Below are 9863 nucleotides of genomic sequence, written 5' to 3'. Positions count from 1 at the left end.
CATTCATCTGGGGGTAACTCTGGCAGACTGCAGGACCTAATGAACTCCAGACTGAGTGGGAAAGAGCGAATTGCAGTCCAATGTGTGTGCACTGTGCACGCGTGAAAGTGTGTGTGTGTGTGTGTGTGTGTGTGTGTGTGTGTGTGTGTGTGTGTGTGTGTGTGTGTGTGTGTGTGTGTGTGTGTGTGTGTGTGTGACACACTCGCTGACGCCCATCCGGCCTCTTGAAGACAGAGCAGAGCACGGTGGGAGAATGTAGGTTTCTTCTCTCCTGCAGCCCCCTCAACAGAGATGATGGCTCCGGTCGAATGGTCTCTTTGTGCCGGAAGGTTCATGAAATGACCAATAAGTATCTTACTAGTAGTGACGATAAGAGCTGTTCTAGTTCTCTAAATGTTAAGGGAAGGTGCTTCAATGCTACCTTTCCTATCTCCTTTAGCCTAGGTTACACTGGACCATCCTTTACGAAAGTTGAGGAGATAATGGCGTCCCACAATGGCGTCTTTCCGGCAAGAAATATGTAAAGCAAGGCACCATTCGACAATTAACATGACCGACGAGGGACGCAGGACCACGTCCGTAACATCCACCGTAACATCATTAGATAGCCTAGTGAAAGTGCAGTCTTTTCCTCGACGTCATGATGTTTCCCATCCAGGGAAAGTTGTTCGGAAAAGACACAGGATGTAATAAAAGAGATTCAAAGATCGATCAGGTCAAAAGAGGGTTCCTTTGACCTGACGTTTTTGATCACAAACACACATATACTCACAAGTTCGTTTTTTTGGAGTTTAAATGTTTCTGTTTGAAAGATCCTGTTCTGCTGACTGGCACTCCTCCATATCTAACATTCTATATTTCTCTCTCTCTTATATTGCTTCCCCCCCCCCCTCCCCCCTCTCTCTCTGTCTCTCTCTGACCAACAAAGAGGAAAACGAGGGAGTCTGAAACCAGTAAGAATGTCAATGTAAGCCAGACCTTCTAGGCCTTGGCCCCTGTTCTCCTCATCTCTGGGTAATTTATAAAAACGTGCAGCAGCCAAGCTCCTCCCTCACTCACCGCTCCTCATGTTTCACCCTCAGCCACACACATTGTGCTTTTCGTGTTTAAAAAAGGAAAAGAAAACGATAAAGGTAAAACTGGAAAGAATCCTTGACACGAGACAAGACGGGGGCGTCAGGGTAAGACAATGTGCTCTGTTGGCACACCTGTTTAACTTGGCAGACCATTTTAACTAGATTTATCAAGAGGAAGAATTTAATCGAATTCCTTCAGCCTGTATTAGCGATGGTGATGACAGCAGAAGGCCTGCAGGGTGATTGCAGTCGCCGCGGATGCAGCCACGCAGCACATCGGCCCTGGCGTTGGATGGTGTTAGCGCTAGCAGCTGTAGGAAATATCCTCTTGGCCCGGCGTGACACCGGGGTCTGGGTTACAGACCCCCGCTCCAAAATATGACGTCAATTGAGAATGATGAGCAGCTCGGCGCGTGAGACCAGACTCCTCTGGTCTCACGGCCTGGCATGAACCGGCGGAAAAAAAACATTTGGAAATTCTCACTTTAAATTGTTTCTAAACCCATTTGGAGGTGAGGGCGTGCTTGGTGGCCGGGAGGAGAGAGGTTCCACTGTCTTCTTATGCCCCCGTTGGGTCCCTCACTCAAAGTCGACCGTGGTTTCTAATGCCACATTGTGGAGGGAGGGGGCATCCCCAAACACTATGTCCTATGGCTTCACAAACAGAAATGCAAAATCATAGCTGTTGCCATATGTCCACCATTTTCTTCCTTTCCAATTCTTTGTAACAAAATTTATTTTTGGTCCATTCTAAAAGTTGTAGAAATCATGTTTCTTAAACTATACATGTGAACCAAACTTCAGGCTACTGTTACCTTTTAAGGCGGTGGTTTACATAGAAAGAAGCCATTTTTTTTGTCTTTGTTGAGATAGTCCTTATCATCTTTTATGATCATCATAATGTGTCATCTCATTCCCTTTTGCCCACAAGCAAATTACAACCAAATCAAACAGTGCAAACAAGGGGTTGTCTCCTCAAACACCACCAAGCACACCGACGTTACCACAGAGCTGATTAACAGAGTGGGCCGAGTGGAGGAGGCGTGTCTCGCTGTGGTGTCTGTACTCGTCAGAAATTGCATTGATTGTGCACAGAGTCATGATGTCATCCTAGCTCTGGAACCAATTAAGTGTGGTTTGGGGGGTGGATTGACCATACAAACGCACACAAAAAAAACACACACACACACACACACACACACACACACACACACACAGACACACACACACACACACACACACACACACACACGCAAAGCCCCAATGGTCTGCTCATGTTCCGCGGTGTCAGGTCTGTCTTTCAGTTGCTCTTCCCTTTCCTCTTTCCCGGGATCATCCAGTGTCTGAGCCGCTTGTTTCCACTGATGGCATCCTGCGGCTGGCCTAGGTCAGCGGCCCGCAGGCAGCTGGCTGCTGTTAGCAGCAGGGCGTTCGCAGCGCTGCTCCGTTAGCCTGTATCCCAGTGACCCGGCCCCATCACACGAGAACATCAGCCTCGTCGAACAAGATGCAAACCAGCTGGGGCCCGCCGAGGGTCCGCTCCACGGCAGAGGGACAGAGAGAGGAAGGAGGGGAGCAAACTGGATACTGTGAACCGTTGCGCCGTCCAGACGCCCCGCGCACCTGGAGGCACTGACACACGGCGCACCGCCACACGCTGAGCTGCTGCACCCGCTCCTTCACACGTGAACACGCCCATTCACGCACACAAACACACACAGACACAAACACACACAATCTGGAGGGCAGTTATGCATCTCCCCAAACCATGTTGGAGTTGTTGTTTTTGTCTGAAACCCCATCTCGCTGCCCTCCCAGTGAAGCCAGTTATAAATAGACCCACAAGTAAAAGGCTCAACATTCCCAGTTCCACATCTGCCCAGATGGAAAGTCTCTCTATTTTTTTCACCTCTCTCTGAAGTCACTCCTGAGCCGAGTCTGAGTGGGGGCAGATTAAGTTCATCTCATCTCACAATCAGTTTGTCAGCAGCAGAATGCAACACAAATCCACAGCCATTCTGGAGCTCCAGAGATCCCTGGAGCCCTTCATCCAAAGTGCTGAGGAGAACACCAACTCCTGGGCTTTAGGTTCCAAATAGTCCAACGTCAGCTCCAATCAGCACAACCTCCCCGCCCCAGAAGGCTCACTCAAAGAGTTTACTCTTATTTAGGTCTCTTTGGTTTTGGGCGCATGCCTTACAGTTGAGGGCAAGGAAAAGGGTTCAGGCTTTTGTTTTCCCAGACTGACTGATAAGGAACTTTATAAGAAAATATACGAGCGACTGGCCATCGTGTCGGTCCTAAATGAGTCCCCAAGGAGCACTCCTCGCCGTTTAATGGTGGCCACATAGTTTGTTTTAGATTGTGGAAAAGTAAGTTCAGGGGACATATACGGGTTCAATGTTTCTCACCGTTTCCAGGGATTAACACTTGTGTGCGTGACTGCTTTAATTCTGGAGCTGCTGCCAATGTTGGACATTCCCCTTGGTAATAGTCATGCAGAGGATTTCTCTCATCCTCCTTTTATTCTCTAGTGTGCAGGCTGCAAACTGGGAATGGAGGGGGTAGAGACGGAGGAGGGGGGGAGGAGAGTTTGGGGGGAGGTGGAGGAGAGGGGGAGGTGAGGGGGTATTCCCAACTAGGGCAATATACGAACAAGGACTGCATGTGAGAAAGAGGAGAATAGGAGGAGGAATGAAATAAATATCGAAGGACAATGCAACAATATGTCATCGATGGAATAATTTTGTAATGGAGAGGGGGAGAAAGAGAGAGAGAGAATGAGAAAGTGATATGGGCAAAAAATGTTGGTGCCTTAGTTGCTTCTCCCAGTGACCAGCCAGAAATATGCCAGGACAGAAAGAAAAATAGTGCACTTCTACAAAGAATGTTTAGACTGGATAGAGCAAAAAAAGTTTATAATCCTCACACCACTCTCTGTCTCTCTCTGTCTCTCTCTGTCTCTCTCTGTCTCTCTCTGTGACTCTCTGTGTCTCTCTCTCCTTCCCTCCCCCCCCCCCCCCCTCTCTCTCTCTCTCACTCTCTCTCTCTCTCTCTCTCTCTCTCTCTCTCTCTCTCTCTCTCTCTCTCTCTCTCTCTCTCTCTCTCTCTCTCTCTCGCGTGTGCTATTGTAGCCTGTATTACCCTGTCTTCCTGTTCACACATCTGGAGTAATGTAAATGCTAAATTCCTTTACAGTTTTTGCTAAATAATACAAATCTTCCCCCTCTTCAAGAGGTATTCGGTGTACTCTGGGTTCGTCCATTTGGGGAGAGAGCCAGTGTCTGCCATCAGCTGGGCTGTCTCTTACAGCATGGCTAATCCCATTCACTCACACCAGACGCTGTATACAATACGGCCCCTTAAGGCTTTGCTGTTGGACTATAAATCACTGAGCTCTGGTGTGGGCTTGCATGTTCTGCAGTAGAGTACAATAAGCATGTTTTCTATAGACGTATGGCCAGCGAGGGGAGGAGGGAATGGGGGGATTAGGTGAAAGAGCGAGAAAACTAAGAAGAGCTGATTCCTTTTTAAAGGGGCTCTTTGTTCATCGCTTATTCATCATTTATTTTGTGTGTGTGTGTATGTGTGTGCCCTTGTGTATGTGTGTGTATGAGGTTGTGTGTGTATGTGTGTGTGTGTGTGTGTGTGTGTGTGTGTGTGTGTGTGTGTGTGTGTGTGTGTGTGTGTGTGTGTGTGTGTGTGTGTGTGTGTGTATGTGTGTTTGTGTGTGTGTGTTTGTGTGTGTGCTTATTAGTGTTGGCCGTTTTTATTTTATTAACATTCAATAATGGCATTTCTTGGCCAAATGCAGAATGTGTCAGATCTGTCCCCGGCAGTTCCACTTCCATCTTACCCATGCATAGCTTCTGCTATGCATGTGCATGTGTTTGAAATGCCATTCTTCCATTATTAGGGGTCCAAGCAGCAAAGCTGCTTGGTCCCCTATTGTTTCTGTAACGTTTGTTTTTTTTTCTCAAATTCTGGTCATACTGCAGCCCAGTGTGCGAAATACCCGTCAATATTCAGGGGGGTCCCCATCCCCCGATTGTTGCGCAATACCGACCTAAATTAACTCAATATGCAGTAGACTAATACATTACAATATTTCATGGATGCAAGCAATCAGTCTATAGCCTATATGACAAAACACACCCGCACACAACAATTGTTGATAATCCGATATGCTGTAGTAGCCTATTCGAAAAAGCAACACTTTAGCCAATGCAGCCTCCTATGTCATTACTGACATAGGAGGCTGCATTGAGTAAAGTTGTTTGGACGCACAATGTTTTATAACAAGGAGAGGCAAAGTTGTGCATTCCATTGCAAACAAAACAATAATGGGCACCTGGCGCACTCAACAACTGAATGAATGCCAGGTAGGCCTATAGCCTATCAGAGACTGGCACACAATCAGTGCACTTGCGAATGAAAGCCTGAAGTATGTCCGACCGTGTGACATTATTTAACAATCCATCTACAGCAAGTACGATCAGACAGATACATCACTGAACACATACACAAAGCACATTCGTCCAACCACGGCGGATGCTGACAACATTTTACACAGCAAGCCAAACATCACCGCAGCAGGTGCGCTCTCTCTTTCGCTCGCTCTCTCTCGCTCTCGAACACACGTAATGCCGAAACCGTAAAGGACTTGCATGCACACAGTTGCAAACACTCATCTTATGCACAGTGCACCCTATGTCCCAGTTCTATGATCACACTTATGTCACTGCAAAGATTTAACAGATTGCCTCTTACCTTAAGTTAGAATGGACCCAAGTGTGTGAGTGATACACTCTGGTTTAGCTTTCGCTTGCTAGCCGTTTATAGTATGACTTTTCAACATTACGTCTTTCTTCTGTTTGGCATGGCTAATTTGCATACGTTCACAGGACAAAATAACATATTTGTTAATAAATGTTTTGAATTCTGTATACGGGACATGGTGAGCTTAAAAATATTGAAGGGACCATTAGTGACATTAAATATGTTTTTTTTTTTTAACAAATTTGAGACCCCCTCAAATTTTGCTTTTGAGGCTTTCAGGGGGACTCATTGGTAAACCGGGGAGTCATGCCCCCCCGGACCCCCCCCCGTATTTCGCACACTGCTGCAGCATATGCCATAAGTAGAATACTCTTGCAATTTTCAGATATGGTTACCAATAACCCCCACTACCCATAAACCCAAATTTGTGGTACTGCACCCAAAGGTGGCGCTATTGTAAAAAAAAAATCATGGATTAGGCTTATTTCTCCTCACAAGATTGACCTGGACTCAAAATTCTTTCATAATATTAATCTCTAGAAAAAGATGCATCTATAAAACCCTTCATTTTTCATATGAAGGGTTTTATATTTTCATATTTCATATTAAAGCCAAACATGATAAAAAGTTTCACAGGCTAAAAAAATAATCAGAAATTCACCAAAATCGCCAGATAAAATCTTTGGACCAAGCCTCACAAAAATCATCAAACAGAATTTGTTTTATTTAGTTCCAATTGAGAAATATTGTCCAATAAGGTTGGAGCAGTTAGCCCATTTTTGTTATATGACCATTTTGTTATTGTATAAAAAGCATACGACTATTATTAGGTGGATACCAATACCCCCCACTACCCATAAACCCAATTTGTGGTACTACATCCAAAGGTTGCGCTATTTAAAAAATTCTGAACTAGCCTTATTTCTCCTTACTAGATTGACACTGACTCAAAATTCTTTCATCATATTAATCTCTATAATCAGATGCATCTTTTTCACCCTGGTCTTCTGCTCTAAAAATTTATGCTTTTCCCACAATTTCATAGAAAAGCCAAACGTCCACAGTCTCAACAAATTTTGCATATATGACCATTTTGTTATTGTTTTACTATCATTCGGTTATCATTAAGTGGATACCATTAACAGTGCAAATTTTCAGATATGTACTATTTTAAGAAAGCCCTTTATTCCCTTGTGAAATGTGTGCTTGCTGAGGTTTCATGATGTAGTGTGCTTATCAATCGACATTTAAACTATGTGAATGAGGCTTCATGCAGTTCAGGAATGTCTGTGGCTCAACAGGACGAAGCCTTGTACTGGTGATCCTTAGGTTGAGAGTTCGTATCCTGATTAGAGCTTTATGAACAAGCTGAACATGACATTCTGTCATTGCCACTCATTTAAGAATTACAACATTGAACAGCACCTGAAATTCATCCGGCAATCAACATTCCGGCTTATTTGTTTCCAAGAATCTGACTGCCAAGACACAGTATGGCATTAGGGGAACTTCTTCATAAACCATTTTTCCTTCATAATTAACTCTGTCTTATTTATATTTCTTCCGTTAGTGTTCTTGACTACAAAGGTTTAATTTCCCCACATTTTCAAAGATTTTTCAGGTATATGCTTTTAAGAAAGCCCTTAATTCGCTTGAGAAATGTGTGCTTGGAAGTTTCTGGATGTTGTATGCTTATCAATAGACATTTTGACCATGTGAATGAGGCTGCAGTTCAGGTTTATCAGTGGCTCAATGGGATAATGCCTTGTACAGGTGATCCTTAGGTTGCGAGTTTGACTCGTGTTTATAGCATGCTGAACATGACAATCGGCCATTGCTTTGCAGCTCACCTGAAAGCCGAGGCACAGTATTGCATTAAATGGAACATCTTCTTCAACATCTTTCCTTTATAATTATTTGTCATATTCATATATATCTTCCATTAGTGTGCTCTTGACTTTAAATGTTGCTCGGACCCCGTTAATCACCGCATGCGGTTATATTTGTAATTATAATTATTATATAATTGTCTTATTTGAACAATGCGGTTTTAAATAAAATAAACGAAGACCATGAATAGAGGAATATGCTAACATGTTATAACAACTACTCTATGATATTAAAAAAACTTTAATCTAAATCCAAGTCCAATCTATTCCTGGTATCGCTTCTGTGCAAGACAACAAAACCTCCAAACACTGTCATCAAGTATGCAAAGCAGAATACCTAAATTATATCACTTCAAGGATTTCAACGACTTTTACCAATCATTTTGCATTCCCTAAAATAAGAATTAAGAAGAAAATCTTAGGTCGTAGGTTAGTTTTATGTTAACTTTGCTAATATCAGTCTTTTTAATAAAATAAAATAAACCTTTTTGAATTGTAAACAATAAGTTATGTCCACAAATGTTGTACATTTGGAGTCTAAACCCTTGCAAAAGACCGGTACGCCTGGCTCTGGTTAAATGGCGCAAATAAAGTCACCCCTCGTCCGACTGACCCCGGGTCCAAATCACGTCTAAACCCTAAGCGGGAGAATATCAGAGTCGTGATCGCAAACAATGGGAATTTCAAATGTATTTGTGTCGTTTATGAACATAACTTTTTAGTTTACAATTCTATAAAATGCATTTTATATCATTTCTTCTTGATAACAAGAAAATTGTCCACAATACGCCTATGATTTAATGTTTTTCACGCAGATAATATTTCTACATCAAATTGACTCCATGCTAGTGCACTGCTTTTGTTTTCAAACATATCAGGATATTTTACCGTCGTGACCCGCTGTTTATGTTGCTGATCTTATCTTCTTATGCCTAGATGTGCGTCTACAACCAGTGCCCATTTAAAGAGTTTATAAAGATGTGACCCCCACAGGTTTCAACAGGAAATAGCTCCAGGAAATAGAAGGTTGACATGGATACCTTTGGCCCACATGCCTTTGTGTTTAATGTGTATGTTTGTGCGTGCTATCACACCATGCCCTGGAGAGGGAATGACCTTTAACCTTATCAGCTGTCAACCAAACCCTTAAGGATGTGTTTTCATTTCTGAAATGTATTCTCTCTCCTTCTCTCTCTCTCTTTCTCTCCCTCTTGCTCCCTGTCTCTGTCTCTGTCTCTGTCTCTCTCTCTGTCTCTCTCTCTGTCTCTGTCTCTCTCTCTGTCTCTCTCTGTCTCTCTCTGTCTCTCTCTCTCTCTCTCTCTCTCTCTCTCTCTCTCTCTCTCTCTCTCGCTCTCTCTCTCTCTCTCTCTCTCTCTCTCTCTCTCTCTCTCTCTCTCTCTCTCTCTCTCTCTCTCTCTCTCTCTCTCTCTCCCTCTCTGACTCTCTCTGACTCAAACAGTGTTGTTTACATTATTCTGTCCTTGTTTCTCCAGTGCCACCCGCTCCCTTGGCTTCTATGGCCTGCATTAACATCAATTTGCACCAATTAAACCAGAGAATGCGTGAAGCGTTTACAACGTGCTGGGACTCCCTCTTCCCCTTATTCCTAATATGTAATTCCACTAATGGCAGCTGTTCTGGCCGGATCCTTTAACCCGTTCACATGTTCCGTTACGGTCTGCCCGGGCAGCAGAGAGAGAGAGCTACCAAGAGACAGCTTCCAGATGTTCACAGATCGATGTGGGACACAAACACACAAAGTATTATAGGATGTGACGAGGGAAGTTGAGGGCCGGGTTCCTTCAGTCAGAGGAGAAGTATGAGAAAAGTCTCGTAGGACTGGAAGCAGTGGTGCTAGAGTCATGGTTGTAGAGGTTAACATGTCTCGTATCATCTGGGTGACAATGTTGACTCATTTTGCAGCTTTTGGTTTACGGAGGAGTGAACATGTTTTTCTTAATAATTTGTGTGCAACAAATTAGTAAAACATATTGACTCATATTGCAGGGGCGGATTTATGGAGGAGAGAATATGTTTTTCTAATAAATTGTGTACAACTACTTTTTGTAAGAATAAGTCAAAACTCTCTCTCTTTCTTGCACACAAACACACACACACA

Source organism: Gadus morhua, chromosome 3 (genome assembly GCF_902167405.1).
Source record: "Gadus morhua chromosome 3, gadMor3.0, whole genome shotgun sequence".
In the NCBI taxonomy this organism is placed as follows: Eukaryota; Metazoa; Chordata; class Actinopteri; order Gadiformes; family Gadidae; genus Gadus; species Gadus morhua.
The sequence above is the reverse complement of the archived record's forward strand: the minus strand, read 5'-3'. Positions refer to the sequence as shown.